Source organism: Atractosteus spatula (genome assembly GCF_055471065.1).
Source record: "Atractosteus spatula isolate fAtrSpa1 chromosome 11 unlocalized genomic scaffold, fAtrSpa1.hap1 SUPER_11_unloc_1, whole genome shotgun sequence".
In the NCBI taxonomy this organism is placed as follows: domain Eukaryota; kingdom Metazoa; phylum Chordata; class Actinopteri; order Semionotiformes; family Lepisosteidae; genus Atractosteus; species Atractosteus spatula.
In genome coordinates, this window is record NW_028296630.1 from 312841 (window position 1) to 339441 (window position 26601).

The 26601-nt window shown below is 41.0% G+C and overlaps 1 long non-coding RNA gene across 1 annotated transcript; it reads right to left on the minus strand.

Moving 5' to 3' along the window:
* Positions 1 to 2582: 2582 nt before the first annotated feature.
* Positions 2583 to 3950, minus strand: LOC148811438 (uncharacterized). Its single transcript, XR_016086392.1, has 2 exons — positions 3667 to 3950; positions 2583 to 2976 (listed from the first exon to the last, which is right to left on the minus strand). It is a non-coding gene; the product is annotated as an uncharacterized LOC148811438 (long non-coding RNA).
* Between the last annotated feature and the right edge of the window lie 22651 nt (positions 3951 to 26601).

Sequence of the window (26601 nt, forward strand, 5' to 3'; positions counted from 1 at the left end):
TCTCTTTTCAGCATGGAATAAACCTTTACATGTTCCTAAACTATTCAGTACTGACCTTACTAGCAAAAGTAAAATGTATTTAGAAAGGATATGTATCACGAGGAAGTCATGCATCTAAAAAAACATTTTTTGAATTAAGTACTGAATATATCGAGGGGGAATATATGTGTGTATTAGCTTTCAACTCTACCCTTTTCTCAAAATATTGCAAATGCAAGTGATCTCCACTGCCTTTTAAACATAATCAATAAGTTTGTTTTCACAGCAGTATTGTAATATATTAATAGTGTAATGCTGACAACACTTTACACAGAAACCACACAATGGATGAGTAATATATATATTTTTACTAGCTAAATCAATAACACCACAGACTACGTATTGCAAAACACAAGACAACCTATGCTTTTCAGAACAGGTGGATAAGGTTAAATAAAAACAATCACCACATCTTCATATACAGTACAGTTACTACATTATTGATCAACTTGAAGCATTGGATTATATGACTGTTTACTCTGTGGAGCTGTCCACTTTGACTGGCTTTGTAATAGGCCTGTACAGTTTAAAAGAGAGAGTTTATGTTCACATTTTTATAAAGAATAAGGTTACAGTGCCGTGCTGGTGTTTCGATCTGGTAAGAATATCTTAAGTCTATTAAACCTTCCAGCATTCCTTAATGATTTACTGATTTTTAAGTCAAAGGCCATACGCCTAGCTGAAGTTAAAAAATATCTGAGGAACTTAAACCATTATTAAGCTGGTACTTGCAAAAGCAGGCATTTCTCTAATGTTGGGTAGGATTGAGTCTCCCCTTGCAGTCTTGATTTTCTGACCTGCTCAATGCCTATGACCTCACAGTGATGTCACTCACAGTCGTGTTCTTCTCCAGTGGGTGATCTCTCTTTTATAAGCTCAAAGCATGTCAAGCGGGGAAAGACTCTCTCTCATGAGTATGTCAGAGGAGTGTGTGCACATTTCCTCATCCTGTTTCAATTGTGTTATTTTAACCTTTGCTAATCCGATAGGTAAATATTAACCCACATATAAGCCGTGCCCGGGAATGTAGACAGTGGAAACTGAAAAATGAACTTCACATGGCACAATTTACCATTCTTACCACTTAAAAAAAAGCTCTTAGTTTTTAAATAAATAAAGGAAAATGTAAAGGTGCTTTTTTTTTCTGCACAAAACTGTCTTTCATAATGTAATATTATGCTGTGGATTAAAAACAAAAGATTCTTTAAAAAATCCCAAGTATAAGTTGTTATAATTAGATGCCATTGTATGCTATATTCGTTTATAGTAGTGCAGGTGGGTAGCTGCGTCAGCATGCGTAGTCTGTAAAGGAACAATAGGTTTATTCCATGCTGAAAAGAGAAGAGAGAAAACGTTTCGGCTGTGAAGCCTTCTTCAGATGCGTCTCCACACACCTTAAGAAGGCTTCACAGCCAAAACGTCATATTAGTTTATAGCCGTATCTTTAAGTTGTAAAAAGCAGTTTTTGAGCAAAAAAAGATGTATTTCTAATATCACACTTAAAGAGGGAGTAGAAACTCCATTGAAACAGATGCCCACAGCCACAATTTAACGGCAGCTGATTGTCAGAGCCACCTGAGAAGTGACAGAGAAAAGCCTAATTTCACAGGGAAATGGTTGTTCTCTTTGAAAGGTTCAATTGAATATATGGAATTAATATTCTGTTTGAATGTATCTCATGAATGCTGTTAAATGATAGTACCTATACAGTACTAACTACATGCTTCAAGACTAACATTGAGCAAATTAAATTCTAGAGGCTAAATACTGTATGCAGTACAGTGGGAAATATTGAATTGTTTTGGGAAATAAAAGACAAATTATATTTACAGTGACTACTGTTCAGGGGATAAAGTGAGTTCCTGAAGTGATTATCCAGAAATAACTAATTTATATACCATAAATATACAGTGTTGCCAAAGCAGGACAGTTTAGTCCAAAAACCTACTGTTCCCCCTAGTGGAAATATAATGTTTGTACTGCTTTCCTTGTGCTACAAGAATATTTGCCAGTATCAAATGATCATAATGTATCTCTTCCAGGCTAAAATAAGCAACAGTAAGGACTGGTATTTAACTGGAATATAGTAGCATAAAAAAGCAGTGGTGCTGTCTCAGAGCACTGGGGCCATGAGTTCATCCTCAGACCTGGGGTTTGTATGTTCTACATGTGTTTGCTTGGGTTGTCTTCAGGTAATTGGCTTTTGCGAAAATTGTCCCTGGTGTGAGTGTGCGCTGTGATGGACAGGTGTCCGGTTCAGGGTATATCATGCCTTTGGAAATGGATTAGAAAATGGATGGATTAAAACCTTCATTACCTTTATAGAATTCTTTCCTTTTAACATTATTTTACTATTGGAAACCACTGTAATTTTAAATCATATCCATTCAGCTATCAACTATTTTACCACAATATTACAGTACATTTTACCTTTTGTATATCCTTCTGAAACAGTGCTGCTGTGCATTCCGTTACAAAAAACGCTACATATATTCTGCTACCAGAAAGTCTCATTAAAACACTAAAGAAAACATACTCATTAAGTGCAATTTGAGATTTTACATCTCATTTAATATGGAGACCGTAGACTGACACTGACTCAGTACATACAGTGAAAGTGGTTCAAGCTTTTAGAGACAACCTGTAAAATCTCACTGTCAGTCTCTGAGTCTGCAGATTGATTAAGACGCACAGTCTCTGGGGTGGGAATTCTTTCTTATTGGCTTATTTGCTGACAAGGGAGAGTTGACACATTCAAGAACACCATCCACAATTCAGAGGCAAGGTTATTAGATCTGCAGCAGGTGATTAAGAGACTCTTCTCCGGCTCCTATTTTCATCGTACAGGGAGATGGCTGGGAGCAGCACTCCGATAATGGACACTACCACCCACGCCACTATATTCTCCGCCATGTCATTCAGTTCTTCCGTTGTTATCTGTTTTAAAGCAACAGCATAAATGTAGGTTAACCACGGAGGACTAACATTGTCTTTTATTGCTTTTAACAGGGTGTCAGCTGAGCATTAGACAGGATTCATCCATTCTCCCAGCAAACAGTGATAGGCTGATTTCTTTTTAAGGTCTTATTTTGTTTCGACTTCTCCTTGGAATATATCATATTCTATTCACATTTTTTCTACAGCCTACAGCCTATTCTGGACTTTTCTTTCATTTCCTTTCCCTTCTTACCTCTCTCCCTCCTATTCCTTCTCTCTCCCAAAACCAAACCATTGTGCATTTTACTACACTGTATTACAATTAAAACACAAGATGAAAGGTTCTTATAAAATAGCTACAAATTATTTGTTTCTGGTACTAAATCTGTGTTTTGAAAATCATACTGCTTGGGGCACATTGCATTCTCTTCTTCTGACAAGATACCAAGGGTTTTGAGTCCCAGCTGGGTTTCTTCACAAGTCTTTTTCATAGGAACCCAATTCGAACAAATTACATACAGTAATTTCTAATTTTCTCAGGCAATGCAATAGATGCTGTTAATGGAATACAAGTACATTTTAAAAGGCAACCTTAGGTAATGTGACAATCAGTGCACTTCTTTTCAGTCCTTCAAATATCCCTTGTGGTGCCTCCGGGGGAAAGTTTATGTAAATGAGAGAAGTACTCACACCACACTTTTCTTTCCTGAGTTTCGTGGCGTTTCTTCCTCCAATTATCTTCCAAATCCAGTCCGTAATCCGCTCTCTTAATCCTGCTCCGATCCGAGTTCCAAAAATCCGTAATAAAGCCAATCCGCGATGTATCCTTATCCACTATCCGCAATCCAAAAACCATAAACCTTTTCTCCTTTCAGTAGTCCGTTACTCCTTAGTCCGATCTTTAACATCAACCTCTTTCCTCTCTCATCCTCCAAACCGCATACACCTTATCAGCTTCCGCCTTGTCCACTGCCTCCGGGGCACTTAGATTTCGGTTCCTGATGCGGCTCAGCTGTGTCTCATTGTTTCTCAGGGTAGACCCTTTCCATATACGGGTCAGCTGATTCTTTTTGGCAGCCATTTTGCTTAGGTCCATATCTAGTATTTTAAGTAGGTAATTCCGAAAATACCTGTTATGAATGACCCTTCCCCTGGTCATCTTACACCCTTTACTTCGCTGGCCTGTAATGTGGGTGTTATATTCTATGATTTTCTCCTTGTTTTATTTATTACCTTGTCCAGTAGGTGGCAGAATTAGCACAGTAAGGAACTAGGCTTAAGGAGCAATATTTTTTTAATCAAGCTGACATCTTCCTCTAAAATATGTTTTTTTTTCGGTAGTGGTATGAAAAACACAACCTGAAAATATAGTAATGAAAATGAAAAGACAAAGCTTGTGCAACCAGGTGATGAGCAGCTGGGCCCGGGAATCAGGAACAGCGCCTCGTGCAGGCTGGTAGACCCTCGCTACCAGCCTGCTGTACGCCTGACTTGTACGTATCTCTGGAAACTCTCCCATGGCTCTTTCTAATTTTTTAGGTAAGATCTGAAGTAATAAGGCTTTTTTAAAAGGTCTGTAAATTTATGTTTACTGATGTCATAGTTTCGGTTTAAGGTTTACGCGTTTATATTTGTTTTAAGAGTATCAAAAGTGTATTCGGGCTCTGCGGGTTATCAGAGACGAAATTGAACTTCGTTAACTAACTGTGTTAAGTCGCTAGATGAAAACTGTCTGTGTGTTGTGAGTTAAGTTCTTAGTGAGTTGAGTTATGTTGTGTCGCGTTTAAATGGTGTTTTAGTAAACGTCTTCAACAGGGGAAAACAACATGTACGAGGGTAGGAGTCAGACTCTCGCTACCAGCCCGCTGTAAACCTGACTTGTACATATCTCTGGAAACCCTCCCATGTTTTTTTCCATTTTTGTAGAAAATAAACTTTAAAAAAGGAAACAGTGTGTGAGTTCCTCTTGCGCGCGCCGGTGAGTGCACACGATCAACGGTAAAGCTGCCAGAACTGAGAGGGCCCCGCTAGAGGTCACCACAGCCAGGCAGAATAGGGACTGTGACGTAAACTTGAGCAGTGAGTTATGGGAGTTGTAGTTCATAAAGCCAACGCTATGTCCGTGAGCAACTATAGCCAGTTCTAAAACCCGGCTCCCCTTAAGTGAGGATTACACTTGCATTCCAGGCTTTTCTATGGAAGCCCGTTGCCGCCAGGGAGTAAAAAAATCGTGCTATGGTATTTCAGAATTCCGACTTAGCATCTCAGAATTGCGACTTAGTATCTCAGAATTGCGACTTAGTATCTCAGAATTGCAACTTTGTAACTCAGAATTGCGACTTAGTATCTCAGAAAGTACCTCAGTTGGCAGGACCTGGGTTCGAGCCAATGCAGTGAGGCACAAACTAGGGTGGGAGCAGCGAGGGCACAAGCCCTAGAACCCGAATCCATTACAATAACAAAAGGACAGACAATGAAATATGGGCTCTTTCGAAGTCGCAAATGTGAGATATAAAGTCAGAATTCTGAGTTACTTAGTCGGAGTTCTGAGATACTAAGTCGGAATTCTGAGTTGCTAAGTTGCAATTCTGAGATACTTAGTCGGAATTCTGAGTTACTAAGTCGGAATTCTGAGATAATAAATCGGAATTCTGAGATACCATAGCGCGTTTTTTTTTTACTCCCTGGCGGAAACGGGCTTCCATACTTTTCAATCATCTTTTCCTTTTCCAACATTTCCTAAAATATTGATTTTTTCTTGTGCATTTGATTGAAACAGTTCTTACATAAAAATAACACCATTTTTAAAAATCATTTAGAATAATATTTTAATAAACACGAAGGTGCATTCATCATTTAGCATAATGTAGAAAGTTATCTTTTTAGAAACAAAATTGGTGAACGTGTTTGGGGGTCATTTAATTTGATTCCAGACGTGTGCACCTTATGTAGGGGGTTTGTGTCTTCTCCCTGCTTTCACATAATCTTCCTTTGGGTGATTCCCTCCATCTTCCATCTTCAACACATGCTTGTTCGGTTCACTGGAATGTCTACATCGCCCTGTGTGTTTGTGTATGTACCCTACAAGGGGACAAGTATACTACTAATGCCGAGTTACACCTCTGATATTCTGGGATAGACTCCTGGTCAGCTAAACCCTTAAACAGGAATAAGTAGCCTTCTGAAAAAGGGTGGATAAAAGACAATTAATCAAATAGATCTTAATTTCACGACCTGTTGTTCACCAGACTGCAGAATAAACACAAGCAGGACTAACAGTTCCCAACAGACAGTCAAGTAATGACAGAGACTACTGGAAATGAATCAGATGCCAGTTCTTCAAAGACAAAATATTATAGAAACGGAGTTCTCGTATCCTGCAGGTGATCAGACCAGCAATGTGATTGTCAGCAAGACTAGGCTAAAAACAAGCATGTGCTCATTTCATACATTCAGGGTATTAAAATAATAAAATAATAATAATAATAATAATTGCTTACACTTATATAGCGCTTTTCTGGACACTCCATTCAAAGCGCTTTACAGGTAATGGGGACTCCCCTCCACCACCACCAATGTGCAGCATCCACCTGGATGATGCGACGGCAGCCATAGTGCACCAGAACACTCACCACACATCAGCTATCAGTGGGGAGGAGAGCAGAGTAATGAAGCCAATTCATAGATGGGGATTACTAGGAGGCCATGACTGGTAAGGGCCAATGGGAAATCCTACACCCCTACTCTTTTCAAGAAACGCCCTGGGATTTTTAATGACCACAGAGAGTCAGGACCTCGGTTTTATGTCTCATCCGAAGGACGGCGCCTGTTTACAGTAAAGTGTCCCCGTCACTATACTGGGGCATTAGGGCCCACATGGACCGCAGGGTGAGCGCCCCCTGCTGGCCCCACTAACACCTCTTCCAGCAGCAACCTTAGTTTTTGCCAGGAGGTCTCACAACCAGGTACTGACCAGGCTCACACCTGCTGAGCTTCAGTGGGTTGCCAGTTGTGAGTTGCAGAGTGATATGGCTGCTGGATAAAATGGATTGTATTCTCTTTTTTTACTAGGGATTTGAATTTGAAGGACTGTATCCACATCTTATTGCACCCAGCCTGACCGTGTGGCTCTGCAGATCAATCAGTGAACACACATTTTGTCAGCAAATTTGATCCCTCTGTCATCCACTGAGTCTTTTTCAGACGTTCCAAGCTTTGGCATTTGTATTATGTAATCTTGGTCACAAATCCGAATGCATATTCTGTCCAAAAGAAAGGATAATCCTCTTGCAACTAAACAGATAAGCAGTATAATTGTTGATGACTGTAATTTTCTTTGCTCTCACACTGCAACAGAAATGAAGAAACTGACCTCTGGTAATTGCAGAGCCCTTCTCCACAGCATTGAATTGGATCAAGTGATTAGACAATGGATGGATAATATTCCATGTGTCATGCTGCTGTGACTGAGAATATTGAGGACAAGACCTGTATAACTAAAATGGCTGCAATACCATAATTGACCATAATTAAAATTGCATTTCTACACTTCTTTTCCATCCCAAAGGATCCCAAAGTCCGTCACGCATTGTCCACCACTATACCAGCAGTTCCTCGGAGCTACAGATGAAAAGTGGTTGAAAAGTGAGAAATTTCTTCACCAATTGTTTTAAGGAAAAACTTTAGGAAGGCCAGATTAAGAATTCCAGAGTGAAATCTAGCCAGAATACAGAGGGGTTAACACACCTATTCTTATAAACAGGGATCTTAAATAACCAAGTATGAAATTTAAAGCACGGCATTGCTACGGTACAAATACCTTCAGCCAAACCGAAAACAACCAGAACACATCTCGAGGCTGAGGAATTAGGAACCTCGTGAAATGGCCGTTCCGTTGTGACGTCATCCTACCGTCGCACCCAGATTTGTTTTTTAAAAGTTTGTCTGTGCGTTTTTAATCCCTTTCTGCAGCTACCCAGCTACAGATACCAGTTTACCAATTTAACAGCTTCATCCTGCATATTAGGTGCCGTTTTAGACATATCTAGAAAAGACACATACAGACACATCAACCGCCAAAAAGCAAGACTGGGCAGAGAGAGGATGTTTTCATCCTTATTTCACCAGTGAAGCCCAACTGAAAGGAACTAGGAGACAGCAGAGTGCAAGAGTAGCGTTATAAAACGCTTCGAAAAAAAGTGTTTTATAAGACTATAAAACCTACTGTATATACAATATACTGTAGCGTTTACAGGTTCTTTTCAGAACAAAGGACCAGTGGAGACGCGATTAACAAACCAAGGGATAGCTTTATTCATTAACAACCACAAAACCAAACACAGGATATACATGCACATGAGGAGACTGACGGAACACGTACACATCTTTAGGGTGGTAATTACTTAACAACACGCTATACACTTATAAGTCTGGAGCCTCCCCACACGGCTCCTCCTCCCGGGCCCGGTAGGGGGCCAGGCGGTCTCGGTGCAGGACCACCACTCTCCCACCACTCTTCGCAACCGGACACGGTAGCAGACCTCGCCCACCACCCCGAGTACCTCAGCGGGCCCCTCCCACGACGGCGCCAGCTAAGGGCTGAGTCCCCGGGCTGGAAGGCAGGCCCTCTGCAGCGCAGGTCATAGTGCCGCTTCTGCCGGACCCCATCTGAGTCAGGTGGGTCCGTGCAAAGCTGTGCACCCGCTGCATCCGCTGCTGTAGGCCCCACTCGTAGTCCAGTCCAGCCCGCGGTGCCGACCCGTCTCCTGGCGTCGGGCCAAAGACCAGGTCCACTGAGGTTTGCATTTCCCGGCCCAGCATGAGCGAGGCCGGGGTGCACCCGGTGTATTCCTGGACCGCGGTCCGATACACCCAGACCGCAAGGGGGAGGTGGCGGTCCCAGTCCCGTTGGTTCCGGGACACCAGGGTGGCCAGCTGGGTGGCGAGCGTCCGATTAAACCGCTCCACCAACCCGTCGCTCTGGGGATGCAGCGGGGTGGTCCGTGTCTTAGTGATCCCCAGGCGCTGGCACACTTTGGGAAAGACCTGGGACTCGAAGTTACACCCCTGGTCACTGTGTAACTCCTCCGGCACCCCCAGCCTGGCAAACATCCCCTCCAGTAGTGCATCGGCCACCGTGGGGGCACTCTGGTCCGGGAGGGCGTAGGCCACCGGCCACTTCATAAAATAGTCCATGGCCACCAAGACGAGTACACTAAAAAGTACACTAAAAGTAACCGCAGAGAATATTCTGTTCAACGTTTCCCACCCATAAATGTGCCTGGGATGGTGATTGATTCTTATACAGATGACACAGAAGTCATGAGTCAGGACACTCCCTATAGAGCCCTGGCTGATGCTTCATCAAAACTTCAGGATCAACCTACTCCTACAGCAGAACAAGAAAATGAATTGACATGTAAAAGCAATCGAGTTCCCCGGTCCTGGGTTTGGAAGAAACACTCTACTTCAAATAACATGGGACTGGGTGAACAAGAGTTCATGGAACTTCCTTGCAGAAGCAATGTGTTAGAATATTCATTTACTGATCAAAACAGCTTAAATGCTGCAGAACAAAAGAGAGGTTTAGAGAAAACAACACTTGACAATGTTGAGGAAGGAGACCAGCGAAGCCCTCTCATTTCACCAAAGATTGACTTCTCAGCAGAACACATAGCATGTGCAGAGTCTGCAGTGTCTGACATTGAAATTGTTGCCATGGGTATTGTTGACATTATTATGGGCGAACTTGATGTAACGGAGGCCTCAGATACAAAAAGCAAGTCTAGAGCAAGCCAAAAGAAATCAGAGTGTGCTGCTGGTCTCGTCACTGAGAATAAAGCATTTCCAATTTGTTCCAAATGTTTTCCATTTAATTTTGAAATCAGGAATTGCAGTACAATTGGGCACAGCTCACAAATCTAATTCAGATCCAACTTTAAAGAGCCCTCTAGTAGTTCAGGATTTATCCCATCCAAAGTCCTCAGAGCTCTCTATGCAGTTGTTGTATTCATGTACTGAGAAATCAGTGAAAAAGCTGTTGAAGCAGTGCCTCAGTTTTCCTGATTCTCCAACTTTTGACGAAAATGAGAAAGATGTTTCACTTTTTCAAGATTGTGATACAAATCCGGAATTTAAGTCTTCCCAAAGGATTTCAGAGAAAGTGTCTCTGACTGCCAAGGATCACAGACCACAGAAAAGTACTGAACCATCAGTGCCCAGTTCACAGATGTACCATGATGCAATTAATCAGCTTTCCAGCTTGCTTGTAAAGTCTGTCATGGATGTTTTGTCTGCTGCATGTGATTTATCAATGGAGCCTGAAGACAGTGAAAATCAAGGTAAGAAGGAAATCAAATCAAATCATTTAATAGTGTATTAACCTTTTAGTTGTTATGAAGTACAATTTAAAAAATGTAGTGACTGTAATAAATATACAGTACCTTTATTTTCTATCTGTTGTATCTTTTAAATGTTTTTGATGTATTTAGACCAAGATAGTGTAGGCCATGACTATGAATGAGAGAATGAGTGAATATAGCCATATATTCAGTAGCCATATATACAATATCTGTGAATATGGCTGCTTCTTTGTATGTAGTTACCTGAGCTCCAAGATGTAATAGTTTTACAGGAACATGAAGCTTTATACTCAAATATTTTGTGATGCCTGTCATTCATTACTTCTCAATATAATTTAGTTTTTGTTTCAATTGTACATACTTTCTGATATTTTGTTTTACTATCATTAAATGAAAAGCTCTTTGTTACCATAGGTAATATACCAGCAGCCAGGATGACATCAGAAATTGAGAAGAGTTCTTCTGAAGAACTGAAAAGAGACTCCCACCTTGAAAACAGTTCTGAAATCAAACCACTCAGTGTCCCTGTAGAACTGTTGAATATTGAACTGGTTTCCTCAGTTGGGCTCCAGGAAATTTCTATGGCTAAATCAACAGAATCACTTAATATGACTTTAGTGTATACTGAGACTGTGGAAAACATCATAAAACAGCTGCTATTGCAGATATACCCTACTTTGATAAAAGAGGAAACTTCTACAGAAATCCCAGGGAAGATGTCTGTGTCTTTGCTGAGTCAGCTAGCTGTGGACCTCTTTGACAGTGTGTTGCAGGACTTGTCAGAAAACCAGGAGATAACAGTTGTGAAACAGGATAATGATGTGTTTCATGAACCACACAAGATTCAGCAGGTTGCCAGCTCTGTTCACAATGAATTGCTGTGTCAAACTGGATCCCAACAGGTTCTACAGAAAGCTGTAGCCTCCAGAAATGAGACAGTGGTCAAAACCATAATCAGTTCTATGGTGACCAACATTTCCAAGCTGACACATTCAGCTTCCCGATGTTCATCCCTTTCACCAGAGACCAGTATTAGTAGAGAAGCAAGTGAGATCGTTGATGAGGTGATGGGTGATATTAAAATAACTAGTGAGCACAACAAAGAGGCAACACCCAGTGCTCAGTCTTCTGAAGTTTCTCTTGTTTCTTCTGAAATAGTACATGGAGTCACAGATAATCTGCTAAAGGAAATTCAGGTAAACTGTTCCAGCCCTGAGTCCAGTACTCCTCAAGTTGCCATTGATATGGAAACCTGGAGCACTGAGCAGCTCATGTGCACCAAAACGGACCAGTTAGAACCTTCACCTGTTATTGGTCGAACAGTCAGAAGTAAAAAACTGCAGTCTTCTATGACAAAGTCTCCAAAAGGCTTTTCTCCAACAGTCCCAAGTGGTTTTGAAAACAGTTTCCAGCCAGAAGATACTATGGATAAGCCCTGCTCATCACGTTCCCTAGGAGAAGCTGTTGCTGTGATACCTTGTTCTAATAAGAAAAAAGATTGCTTAGCTTCTGAGACCCCAGACAAGCCTGGAGATTATCTGGTTCAAAGAGTCCAGGATCTAGAAGGAGTACAGCAGTGTAAGGCTTCAGAGAAGACAGTTAAGAAGACTAAGAAGAGCTCCTTGAGGCCAGACTGTATGAAAACACAACCTCTGGAGTCCTCTTCGCATGATGTGAAGGTTGATGAGCTTATGAGTGATATTAGAATCACTAGTGAGCACAACAAAGAGGCAATACCCAGTGCTCAGTCTTCTGAAGTTTCTCTTGTTTCTTCTGAAATAGTACATGGAGTCACAGATAATCTGCTAAAGAAAATTCAGCTAAACTGTTCCAGCCCTGAGTCCAGTACTGAAGATCTGAAGAGACCTCTGCAAACCTTGAGTGAAATGGTTATAAGTATTACTGAATCTGTGATCGTGCAGTTATCAGCTGTTCCAGGAATTACTATAGGCACAGCTGAGCATGACAGATGCATCTTTCTTCAGCCTTCGGATGCAGACCAAATGATTGAAAAAGTGTACAATGACTTGCTGCAAGAAAATGGCTCCCTTATTGCATTATACAAAGCAGTAATGTCCAAAAATCATGAAGTGTCCAATGCCATTATTGTATCTTTGGTTAAAGAGCTCTCAAAGCTCTACTTTTCAACAGCTGAGTCTTCAGCCTCAGGTGTTGGACGCGTTGTGCAGTTGACTGTTCATTAATTGTATGTCTGGCAGGATGGTGGCACTGCTTCACACCAGAGAAAATGATGGAAGGCAACTCAGGGGTAGCACTAGGTACCTGTACATCTGGGTTGTCCTGGGGTGGCACCCTTTGAGTCTGCTGAAGCTCGACAGGTGCAGTTGGAGGGAGACATTCTGTCTGTGGAAAACCAGGTGTCAAATAAGCTTTCAGACGGTTGTGATGAACAACTTGGGTAGGTCCATCAGGGGAGTCTTTCTGTCTAATGACATACAGCACCCCATCTCCATCAGCAGGACGTATTAACTGTATGATACAGTATGGCCCTTTCCAACGTGGCGCCAGTTTACACCGTAAATGAGCTGGATCGTTCAACCAAACTAAGTCTCCCTTGTGGTAAGGTGAGTACTTTACTTTTTTGTCATACTGGGTCTTTTGTTGTAGATGTGCAGCTTCACAATGTTCCTGGCTGGACTGATAAGCATGCTGGAGTTTACGACAAACAAATGCAGCATATTCAGCTGGTGTTCCTGGAGATGCAGATGATAGTTCAGCCTTAGGCAAAAATAACAGATGAACTGGCAACCGAGCCTCACGACCATGCACCAGATAGAATGGTGTATACCCAGTGCTAGCATGTACACTTGTATTGTAGGCAAACTGAATGGATCTCAGCAACGTGTCCCAAGCTTCATGTGTCTGATGATGGCCTGACACCTGCCGGTCCCAGTGTAAAGGCTCATGATAACCGTGGTGTTGTTGGTATGACCTGGCACCAGGACTGGGGCTTGCGAAAAGGTCGGCTTTGACTGATGCAGCTGTGTGAAGGAGATCTGCCTCTGCTGTGGTCTGGGGACTGTGGTCTCCTACGTGCAGCAGATGAAGACTGGACTTCCGGGAAATGAGAATGGGTACATGCCTGGGTGCGAGTCAGTGATGTTACAGCTGACTGCAATCTGTCCACTTGAAGTGTAAGTTTGTCTAGCTGGGCTGCTAGCTTGTCAGCACTGGTATTAGTCAAGCTATGGACTGGGGTGGAGAGAGCAGGCGGTGGAGTAGTCAGCTACCTTAAGAGCTTCATCAAGAGTGGTAACGCCAAACTCGTACAATTTTGCTTGTAACTCAAGGTCAAGTCCAGCAATGAAACGCCTCAGGATTTCTCCTGTAATGGCAGTTTGCCCATAATCTGGGAAAGCTTGCAGTACAAGGCGACGCAACTCTGCTGCATACACCTCCAAAGGTTCATTAGGCTGACGCGGCCGTGCATTCAGATATGTTTGAAATGTCCTGAGTTCCTGTTTTTGTCCGAAAACGGATTGCATGTGCTTGCAAGTGTTATCATAATCACATTTCACTGTATCTGGGAGACTGTCCCAATAACTAAATGCAGCACCCGCCAATCTCGATGGAAGAATTTTAGCTATTTGTGTTTTATCCATACCTGAAGTCTCACAGCACACTTGAAAACGTCTAACCCACTGTGAAAAACTTTCGGTTCCTTCACCAGTGAAATCCGCCGGCAAAACGGCTTTGAAGTGCACCACAGCAGTGAATGTGTCATCGTCAGACATGTCTGTAGACATCCTCAGTTTCAAAACTGTGACTTTCTCCTAACGGATTCACTCCAAGAATCTTCAGAAATATTATAGTAATTTTGGCCGGACGAAAAAAAAAAACCCAACAAATCCGTATGCAAAGTACAGAATAACAGAAGTACAGAAAAAGCCAAAAAAAAATATCCAAAATGCGATCGGAGATGGCAGTATTAAAGTTAAAAGTTCTTAACTTGAAGATTTTACTTGAGGCGAACAAGTAACGAATTGCAGTACGTTTCGTTTCAAGGTAATATTGATAAAAACATATATCCTAAAGTCATTAAAATACTCAGTCAGATAATGATGCTCATCCTACTGAATCCATGAAATGCCAAAGCAGTGTAGTAAACTCACGTGTAGTCCTTTTGCGAACAGCGAATCATCCAAAAGAAATGTCCAAACGGCAAGGCACGGTGCTGAAGTTTTTGTCCGTGAAGACCACACACACAAAAATAAAAAAAAAACCGACGCTGCCACCAAATATGTAAAATCCTGGGTTCGGTAAAATGTTTCAGACATTCAGGTGAAAGACAACAGAGCTTTTACTGGCCGATTATCAAACTTTATTGGTAAAACAAAAAAAGTAAACTAGCCGATCAAGCAAGAAGAAGACAAAGAGAATCAAAATAACGGACACAGCGCGAGCCTGCATTCTGTCCTCAGCCGTCCACACCACACTTTTCCCTGGGTCAGAGATTAAATAAGACTTCACTCGCACCAAACAAACTACCACACACTGAACACTGAACACGTTAAACCAAATATGTCTCACATTAGACCCACCGTGGAAAAAGAAACGTCCACGTTTCTAAGTAACATTCCTATAAGTAAATAAAACCTTTATTTTATTTTAAAACCTAGGGGGGACCTAGGTGGCAGATGAAGAGCAGCCCTTTCTGTATGTAAACCATTTTGGGATCTCTTGGATGAAAAGCACTAACAAAGACATTATTTATCAAGTAATAATTGCAGTAATAGTAATTAATTAATGCAGAGCAAGAAAAGATTAAGTGACAGCCATATGGATATTAGAGCTGATATTGTTATGAAGTTCTCTGTATTATAACTTCTCCAGAACACTGTAATTTGAAGCTTAGGAGATACTCTTATCAAGGGTGACTTGATCCTTCTCCAGAAGGTAATTACTATACTGTATGTTTACTTGCTAGAGCTTTATTGCCATTGTCTCTTCAGTTTGACTTTTACATGTCCCATGGTAGCATCTTTTAATGCTTATAATGTGAAACAAATGTAGTGGTGACTTTTAAGTTCTATGCTGTTAAGATTTGTCTGTTCTGCCTCTTGCATTTTTAACATACATTTGACAAACATTGCTTTAGTATTAAAGAGAAGCTCGCTGCCAACACCAAGGTTGAATTTGATACTCAATGTAACTCAAGGTGATACTCAACGAGACATTTTCAAGAAAAGTCAGGAAAAGTCTCAGACCTCATAACCTCAGTGAGCAGGTGCCCTATCCCATCTGGACAAGAAGAACTCATACACAAGACTACTATTCATCGACTTCAGTTCAGCTTTTTACACTATCATCCCAGAGAAACTAGTCAAGAAACTCAGTGCACTGGGTCTCAACACCACCCTCTCCAACTGGATTCGGGACTTTCTGACAGGCAGACCTCAGGCTGTCAGGCTTGGAAACCACACCTCCGGCACACTAACTCTGAACACTGGGGTCCCCCAGGGGTGTGTGCTTAGTCCATTGCTCTACTCCCTCTACACCCACGACTGTAAGGCCAAACACAACACCAACTCCATCATCAAGTTTGCCGATGACGCCACAGTTGTAGGTCTGATCACAGACAATGATGAGAGGGCCTACAGGGAGGAGGTCAATCTCCTTACAACGTGGTGTGATGACAACAACCTCACCCTCAACGTCAGCAAAACCAAGGAGCTGATCGTTGATTTCAGGAAACTGCAAACCGGACATGCCCCTATCCACATCAACGGGACTGAAGTGGAAAGGGTCAGTAACTTGAAATTCCTTGGCGTCCATATCACCGAGGACCTCACATGGTCTCTCAATGCCACCTGCCTGATCAAGAAAGCGCAACAGCGCCTGTACTTCCTAAGACGGTTGAAGAAAGCTAAGATATGTCCCCAGATCCTCACTAACTTTTACAGATGCACTACAGAAAGCACACTGACAGGCTGCATCACAGTGTGGTATGGCAACTGCAGTGCTGCTGACCGCAAAGCCCTACAGCGGGTGGTGAGAACTGCCCAGTCCATCACTGGGGCTGCCCTCCCATCTATACAGGACATTTATGAGAGACCGTGCTTGAGGAAAGCTCTAAGCATCATCAAAGACCCCACACACCCCAGCTACAGACTTTATGATCTGCTACCATCTGGAAAACGGTACTGGAGCATTCGGGCCCGGACTACCAGACAGAGACAGTTTTTACTCCCGCACTATCAAACTATTAAACTCCCAGCCTCTCTCACTCTCACCTTACCTCTCACCCATGATCTGAACCTCACAGTGCCTTCTTTCTTTCTTACCAAAAACCACAAACACACATTGAAAATCTACCTCTACCATACATCTCAAAAGCTCACTCCCCATAATTTCTATCCCTTTATTTCATTCTGTTGATGCATGTTTTTGCACATAACCGGTTACCTTTTTGCTGTTTTGCACATTGCCTGTTGTTGTTTTTTTGCACACTGCCTGTTGTCTCTGTCTTTCTTTTGTTATACAATTGTATTGTTGTTGTTGTTGTTGTTTTTTCTTTGTACTACTTATGTCTGAGAGCTAGCTAAATAGCATTTCGTTATACCATATACCTGTATATGAGTATAATGACAATAAACTTGAACTTGAACTTGAGGTACTGAGGTTACGTGCTGAGCAGTTCTGTACTGTATTTCATTATGTTTTCAATATGTGTATGAATCAGCAGAAATTACCCAGAATTGGGGAAACAGGTAACAGTCATGCCACTTGCAAAACACAAATGCCCCAAGATTAAATGATTTCAGAGCAGTGGCATTGTCCTTTTTAGTTATAAAATGATTTGAGTAAATTGTAAAAAGGCATGTTCCCCACCACTTAGAGCACCTGCTGGTCAAAGATGCTACCCTAACATTACTGAATCTCTTATGAATTAATTCACATCTGAAAGGTCCCAAGACACATGCCAGAGATTGATTTATACAGTAGATTTCGGATCAGCCTTTAGCACCATTCAACCATGCTTGTTAGTGGAGCGATTACTCTCAAATTTTAATCTGGACTTTAATATTGTAGTCTGGATCTTAGACTTTTTGACCAACAGATCACAAAGAGTGAGGGTAAGTGGTCTTGTATCAGGGCAGCTTTGTTCTTCCACGGGGTCTCCTCAGGGCTGTGTGCTGTCCCCTATCCTGAACTTTCTGTATACAGACAGCTGTAGAAGCCCTTTAGTGGACAGGCACATCATTAGGTTTGCTGATGACTTGTCAATTTCAGTCTCCTCCAAGACACAGACACTGATCATTGGCCTGTCGTGGGTTATTTTGTTGATTGGTGTAACAGCTCCTTCCTTCAGCATAGTGTGTCAAAAACCAAAGACATGATCATCAATTAGAGAAAGCAACCACCAGCTGCAAAACCAACAGTTATTGAAGAGCAAGAAATTGAAGTTGTCAACAGTTACAAATATCTTGGCACTGTTGTTAATTACAAACTAACCTTTGAGGAAAACACAGATTCCATATGTAAAAAAAAACAACAGTGATAGTTCCTCCTAAGAAAAATCTGCTCTTTTAATGCGTGTACTACAACAATGACTTTGTTCTTTAGAACTTTCTTTGAATCCGTCTTAACATTCATTCATACAGGTGTAATAAAACCAAACTGAGCAGGATTGTGAAGCTAGCTAACAAAATTATTGGTGTACAACTACAGCTTTCAGACAACTACATCAAGCAAATAGCGCTAAAGGCCAATATAATCATTGATTGTCATGACCACCCCTTGAACAGTGAATTTCACTTCCTTCCATCTGGATGTTGATTTAGATGGCCCAGATTCTAGACCAATAGAACTAAGTCATCTTTTATTCACACAGTTATCTACCTGCTTAATTTAGATAACGCACTGTACATTTATTTTATATATAATACAGTCCGTAAGTATTTGGACAGTGACAATTTTTCTTGTTTTGGCTCTGTACTCCAGCACATTGGGTTTGAAATGAAACAATGGATATGAGGTTAAAGTGCAGGATGTCAGCTTTAATTCGAGGATATTTACGTCTATATTGGGTAAACCATATAGGAATCACAGCCCTTTTTATACATAGTCCTCCCATTTTAGGGGACCAAAAGTATTTGGACATTTGGCTGCTCAGTTGTTTCTTGGCCAGCTGTGTGTATTTGCATCATTAGTTCATGCGCAAGAGAGCTAACAAAACGTCTAGAGCTGGTTCTAGATGTAGCATTTGCATCGAGTCTGTTGCTGCTGTCTCTCAACATGAGGACCAAAGAAGTGTTAATGCCATTAAAGTGGGTCATCGTGAGGCTGGAAAATCAGAATAAATCAATCGGAGACATAGTCTTAATTTCAAAGTAACAATTTTACATTTCAAAATGAAAAACTAATTGAATACAGATGCAGCCATTCAAAGTTCACGGTACAAACCCCATACCGCACGCAACTATGCACAAGCCCCCGCGCCGTAGCGCGGTACGTGATTGGCTGGCCAAAATGCCCAACAGGGGCACTCGTGGGGCATTGATCGGTAGTGAAAAAATTTAATCATTTCATCTCTTTACTGTGCACGTTTTAATCCGCTTAGTATTGAATATTTATATGGAATTTAACCACTAAAGGGAAATTTTAGTAGCTGAGCATAAAAAAAATAGGAGCATAATGCATCTGGTTATAGGTCATAAAAGATATTAATTTAGTAACATAAACATTATGTAAAGTGTATATTGCTGGTACTGGTAGTTTAAAGAAAAAATACACACCAGTATTCCATTTCTCCCTAAACATTTTAAGCATCAAAGTCTTACATGTGGTTATTTCGGAAACGTTTTTACGTGCTCCTTCTGACCATATTGTTTATATACTTTGTGAGAAAAGTGATATTTTAACCTTTTCTGCGAATACGCTCGCTATCGGAGTAAACAAAAGCATACTTTCAGAATTTGATTAATAGGGAATATAATATGGATTCACGTATCTAAATAAATTAATAACTATACTCATGTACTGTTGCACAAACAGTAGTATAAGACTTTCTATTGGTATGTGTATGGCTCAGAGCACTGGGGCCATGAGTTCGTCCTCAGACCTGGGGTTTGTATGTTCTACATGTGTTTGCTTGGGTTGTCTTCAGCTAATTGGCTTTTGTGAAAATTGTCCCTGGTGTGAGTGAATCCTGCTTCTGGCTCCCCTGTGTTGGATAAAGCAGTTAGAAAATGGATGGATTAAAACCTTCATAACCTTTAGAGAATTCTTTCCTTTTAACACTAATTTTACTACTGGAAACCACTGTAATTTTAAATCATATCCATTCAGCTATCAACTATTTTACCACAATATTACATTTTACCTTTTGTACTGTATATCCTTCTGAAGCAGTGCTGCTGTGCATTCCATTGCAAAAAACACCACATACAGTACATTCTGCTGCCCAAAAGTCTCATTGAAACACTAAAGAAAACATGCTCATTAAGTGCAATTTGAGACTTTACATCTCATTTAATATGGAGACCGTAGACTGACACTGACTCAATACATACAGTGAAAGTGGTTCAAGCTTTTAGAGACAACCTGTAAAATCTCACTGTCAGTCTCCGAGTCTGCAGATTGATTAAGACGCACAGTCTTTGGGGTGGGAATTCTTTCGTATTTGCTGACAAGGGAGAGTTGACACATTCAAGAACACCATCCACAATTCAGAGGCAAGGTTATTAGATCTGCAGCAGGTGATTAAGAGACTCTTCTCCGGCTCCTATTTTCATTGTACAGGGAGATGGCTGGGAGCAGCACTCTGATAATGGACACTGCCACCCACGCCACTATATTCTCCGCCATGTCATTCAGTTCTTCCATTGTTATCTGTTTTAAAGCAACAGCATAAATGTTGTTAACCACGGAGGACTAACATTGTCTTTTATTGCTTTTAACAGGGTGTCAGCTGAGCATTAGACAGGATTCATCCATTCTCCCAGCAAACAGTGATAGGCTGATTTCTTTTTAAGGTCTTATTTTGTTTCGACTTCTCCTTGGAATATGTCATATTCTATTCACATTTTTTCTACAGCCTACAGCCTATTCTGGACTTTTCTTTCATTTGCTTTCCCTTCTTACCTCTCTCCCTCCTATTCCTTCTCTCTCCCAAAACCAAACCATTGTGCATTTTAATACACTGTATTACAATTAAAACACGAGATGAAAGGTTCTTATAAAATAGCTACAAATTATTTGTTTCTGGTACTAAATCTGTGTTTTGAAAATCATACTGCTTTGGGGCACATTGCATTCTCTTCTTCTGAGAAGATACCAAGGGTTTTGAGTCCCAGCTGGGTTTCTTCACAAGTCTTTTTCATAGAAACCCAATTCGAACAAATTACATACAGTAATTTCTGATTTTCTCAGGCAATGCAATAGATGCTGTTAATGGAATACAAGTACATTTTAAAGACAACCTTAGATAATGTGACAATCAGTGCACTTCTTTTCAGTCCTTCAGATATCCCTTGTGGTGCCTCCGGGGGAAAGTTTATCTAAATGAGAGAAGTACTCACACCACACTTTTCTTTCCTGAGTTTCGTGGCGTTTCTTCCTCCAATTATCTTCCAAATCCAGTCCGTAATCCGCTCTCTTAATCCTGTTCCGATCCGAGTTACAAAAGTCCGTAATAAAGCCAATCCGCGATCCAAAAACCATAAACCTTTTCTCCTTTCAGTAGTCCGTTATTCCTTAGTCCGATCTTTAACATAAACCCCTCTTCCCTCTTCCCTCTTCCCTCTTCCCTCTTCCCTCTTCCCTCTTCCCTCTTCCTCCAAACCGCATTCACCTGATCGACTTCCGCCTTGTCCACTGCCTCCGGGCCACTTATATTTCGGTTCCTGATGCGGCTCAGCTGTGTCTCATTGTTTCTCAGGGTAGACCCTTTCCATATACGGGTCAGCTGGTTCTTTTTGGCAGCCATTTTACTGAGGTCCATATCTAGTATTTTAAGTAGGTTATTCCGAAAATACCTGTTATGAATGACCCTTCCCCTGGTCATCTTACACCCTTTACTTGGCTGGCCTGTAATGTGGGTGTTATATTCTATGATTTTCTCCTTATTTTATTTATTACCTTGTCCAGTAGGTGGCAGAATTAGCACAGTAAGGAACTAGGCTTAAGGAGTAATATTTTTTTAATCAAGCTGACATCTTCCTCTAAAATATGTTTTTTTTTTCGGTAGTGGTATGAAAAACACAACGTGAAAATATAGTAATGAAAATGAAAAGTCAAAGCTTGTGCAACCAGGTGATGAGCAGCTGGGCCCGGGAATCGGGAACAGCGCCTCGTGCAGGCTGGTAGACCCTCGCTACCAGCCTGCTGTACGCCTGACTTGTACGTATCTCTGGAAACTCTCCCATGGCTCTTTCTAATTTTTTAGGTAAGATCTGAAGTAATAAGGCTTTTTTAAAAGTAAATTTATGTTTACTGATGTCATAGTTTCGGTTTAAGGTTTACGCGTTTATATTTGTTTTAAGAGTATCAAAAGTGTATTCGGGCTCTGCGGGTTATCAGAGACGAAATTGAACTTCGTTAACAATGTTGTGTCGCGTTTAAATGGTGTTATAGTAAACGTCTTAAACAGGGGAAAACAACATGTATGAGGGTAGGAGTCAGACTCTCGCTTCCAGCCTGCTGTAAACCTGACTTGTACATATCTCTGGAAACCCTCCCGTGTTTTTTTCTATTTTTTTAGAAAATAAACTTTAAAAAAGGGAGCCGTGTGTGAGTTCCTCTTGCGCGCGCCGGTGAGTGCACACGATCAACGGTAAAGCTGCCAGAACTGAGAGGGCCCCGCTAGAGGTCACCACAGCCAGGCAGAATAGGGACTGTGACGTACACTTGAGCAGTGCGTTATGGGAGTTGTAGTTCATAAAGACAACGCGACGTCCGTGAGCAACTATAGCCAGTTCTAAAACCCGGCTCCCCTTAAGTGAGGATTACACTTGCATTCCAGGCTTTTCAACCATCTTGCATTTCCTAAAATATTGTTTTTCTTTTTCTAGTGCGTTTGATTGAAATAGTTCTTACATAAAAATAACACAATTTTTTAAAATCATTTAGAATTAAATTTTAATAAACACGAGGGTGCATTCATCATTTATCATAATGCAGAAAGTTATCTTTTTAGAAATAAAATTGGTGAACGTGTTTGGGGGTCATTGAATTTGATTCCAGACGTGTGCACCTTATGTAGGGGGTTTGCGTCTTCTCCCTGCTTTCACATAATCTTCCTTTGGGTGATTCCCTCCATCTTCCATCTTCAACACATGCTTGTTCGGTTCACTGGAATGTCTACATCGCCCTGTGTGTTTGTGTATGTACCCTACAAGGGGACAAGTATACTACTAATGCCGAGTTACACCTCTGGGATTCTGGGATAGACTCCTGGTCAGCAAACCCTTAAACAGGAATAAGTAGCCTTCTGATAAAGGGTGGATAAAAGACAATTAATCAAATAGATCTTAATTTCATGACCTGTTGTTCACCAGACTGCAGAATAAACACAAGCAGGACTAACAGTTCCCAACAGACAGTCAAGTAATGAGAGAGACTACTGGAAATGAATCAGATGCCAGTTCTTCAAAGACAAAATATTATAGAAACGGAGTTCTCGTATCCTGCAGGTGATCAGACCAGCAATGTGATTGTCAGTAAGACTAGGCTAAAAACAAGCATGTGCTCATTTCATACATTCAGGGTATTAAAATAATAATAATAATAATTGCTTACACTTATATAGCGCTCTTCTGGACACTCCACTCAAAGCGCTTTACAGGTAATGGGGACTCCCCTCCAGCACCACCAATGTGCAGCCCCACCTGGATGATGCGACAGCAGCCATAGTGCGCCAGAACACTCACCACACACCAGCTATCAGTGGGGAGGAGAGCAGAGTAATGAAGCCAATTCATAGATGGGGGTTATTAGGAGGCCATGATTGGTAAGGGCCAATGGGAAATTTGGCCAGGACACCGGGGTTACACCCCTACTCTTTTCGAGAAATGCCCTGGGATTTTTAATGACCACAGAGAGTCAGGACCTCAGTTTTACGTTTCATCCGAAGGATGGCGCCTGTTTATAATATAGTGTCCCTGCTTAGCTTCAGTAGGTTGCCAGTTGTGAGTTGTAGAGTGATATGGCTGCTGGATAAAATGGATTGTATGCTCTTTTTTTTTACTAGGGGTGTGAATTTGAAGGACTGTATCCACATCTTATTGCACCCAGCCTGACGGCGCGACTCTGCAGATCAATCAGTGAACACACATTCAGTTAGCTAATTTGATCCCTCTGTCATCCACTGAGTCTTTTTCAGACGTTCCGAGCTTTGGCATTTGTATTATGTAATCTTGGTCACAAATCCGAATGCATATTCTGTCCAAAAGAAAGGATAATCCTCTTGCAACTAAACAGATAAGCAGTATAATTGTTGATGACTGTAATTTTCTTTGCTCTCACACTGCAACAGAAATGAAGAAACTGACCTCTGGTAATTGCAGAGCCCTTCTCCACAGCATTGAATTGGATCAAGTGATTAGACAATGGATGGATAATATTCCATGTGTCATGCTGCTGTGACTGAGAATATTGAGGACAAGACCTGTATAACTATAAATGGCTGCAATGCCATAATTGACCATAATTAAAATTGCATTTCTACACTTCTTTTCCACCCCAAAGGATCCCAAAGTCCATCACGCATTGTCCACCACTATACCAGCAGTTCCTCAGAGCTACAGATGAAAAGTGGTTGAAAAGTGAGAAATTTCTTCACCAATTGTTTTAAGGAAAAACTTTAGGAAGGCCAGATTAAGAATTCCAGAGTGAAATCTAGCCAGAATACAGAGGGGTTAACACACCTGTTCTTATAAACAGGGATCTTAAATAACCAAGTATGAAATTTAAAGCACGGCATTGCTACGGTACAAATACCTTCAGCCGAACCGAAAACAACCAGAACACATCTCGAGGCTGAGGAGTTAGGAACCTCGTGAAATGGCCGTTCCGTTGTGACGTCATCCTACCGTCGCGCCCAGATTTGTTTTTAAAAAGTTTCTGTCTGTGCGTTTTCAATCCCTTTCTGCAGCTACCCAGCTACAGATACCAGTTTACCAATTTAACAGCTTCTTCCTGCAGATTAGGTGCCGTTTTAGACATATCTAGAAAAGACACATCAACCGCCAAAAAGCAAGACTGGGCAGAGAGAGGATGTTTTCATCCTTATTTCACCGGTGAAGCCCGACTGAAAGGAACGAGGAGACAGCAGAGTGCAAGAGTAGCGTTATAAAACGCTTTGAAAAAAAGGGTTTTATCAGACTGTAAAACCTACTGTATATACAATATACTAATATAAGAAATTAAGTCTGAAGGTGAACCGGACCCCTCGTCACATTACGGACACTACAAAAAGTAGTTATTTTTAGGATATTTTCTTCAGCAGCGCCACTTGCTTTCTATAACAAAGTAAGGAATTGAAGGGCGTATCGCGGTAGTCACTGAAAACTAGGTCTTGATATACAGAAAAAAGATACAGTTTTTAAATATAGTATAGTTGGAGATTTCCGTATGTACTGTGGCCACTGTCTTGTTATGTTGCTCTGTACAAATTACTAATCAGTCCGCGCTTTTCAAACAAGGTGTTTATTACTTTGTATTATTATTATTATTATTATTATTAATAAAAATATTATTAGAGGTGTAATTTATTAAAAGGCAAAACGTGTGTTATATTTTTGGGGTCTCCAGGCTCCACTGGCAGAGCCAGACTGTTTGGGACGTGCGACCACACAGGTTTGATACCGTGAAGGCTTTGAGTTAGAATGGCGACATTCAAATTAAACATTAAATCGGACATCGCCCTTTTGTCTGGATTTTCTAATGAAAACCTAATTATAAATATATATATATAAAAAACAAGTCCGTACAGGGACGAATACTGTAGCTTCCCTGCGGCAGCTTTTAATGACGTCTTTACTTAACTTAACTTAGCTGGAAACGTCAGATAAGGCAACTGCTTTGCAGATCTGACGTAATAATAGACAACATTTTGGTTATACATTGGTTTATGCTCAAGTCCGTATTATACAAAATAAAGTTTAAACGCTCACGAACACGACGGAATTGTTTTCTCAAAATAGATTAATTGATTAATGGATTAATGGATCGAGATCAGGGATAAAAATGGAGAGAAAGAAACCGGGATCTGGAGCTGTGAGTGTACTATCCATACGTTTATATATTTGAACTTTTAGGTAGTGAATTGTAAAAAAAAAATCAGCATTAGTTTAGCTTTAAAATGTAAGGTTTAGTAAAACAGTAAAAACGTAGTAATATTTCTAATACTGTTTTAAAAGCTCTAGAAGGTAAAATAAATGGAACGTGATTTTAAAATTCCAGCTATGTGTTCTATTTCTGAAATCGTGGGTTAATAATTTATTGTTAACCCTTTCTGTATTTTATGGGAATATACGTACTGTACTTTTCTTTTGTTGTCTTAAAATGTCTTGCATGAGAATATGCCTTCCCAATCTAAAACTCTAAACAGACTTAGATCCTTAGCCCAGATGTAGAGAATCAACTCGTTTGTGCAGAAGAAAAAAAAAAGAATGTTATGAACTGATTTAGCCCTCTAAACACCCTAGGGTAACTTTTCTTACCTATCTATAAAAAGATATGTCAGGAACCGTGACCCTTAAATGCAGGGACTGCTTTTAAAAGTTAGTTTTGTAGCTGATTATGCCACCTAGCAATTCTAAAGACCTTTTCCCCCAGCAACAAGTTCTTTTTATCTTCCAGAACCACCAGTGCATCCACAGACCAGACAAGACAGTCATCCTACATAATTTCCATTTTTATTACAGTACTTTGCAATTCCAGTATCTATTATAGCCTAATCCACAGAACACATATGACAACTTATCCACTAGAGGTACTTACTTACTCACAGAACACATTGCAGACCAGCTCAAGAGCCCCATTTGAGCCCAGTTACCAAAACCAGAGTTCCAAAGGAAAAGTCCAGCTGCAAATATTCTCCCAAACCCAGTCCCAGCTGGAGACCTGGTGTGCCTGCTTCTGTCATAGCAAAGACACTCTGTGTAGTCTTAGGGATCCTCCTCAGTCCTGGCTGAGTCTGGTTTTTAATATGCCCCCCCCATTTGTCTCTGAGTCAATTTTTTGAGTAGAGAGGGGAGGAAGACAATGCTAAAGCCTTCCTCCCTTGCTCACTGTAGAG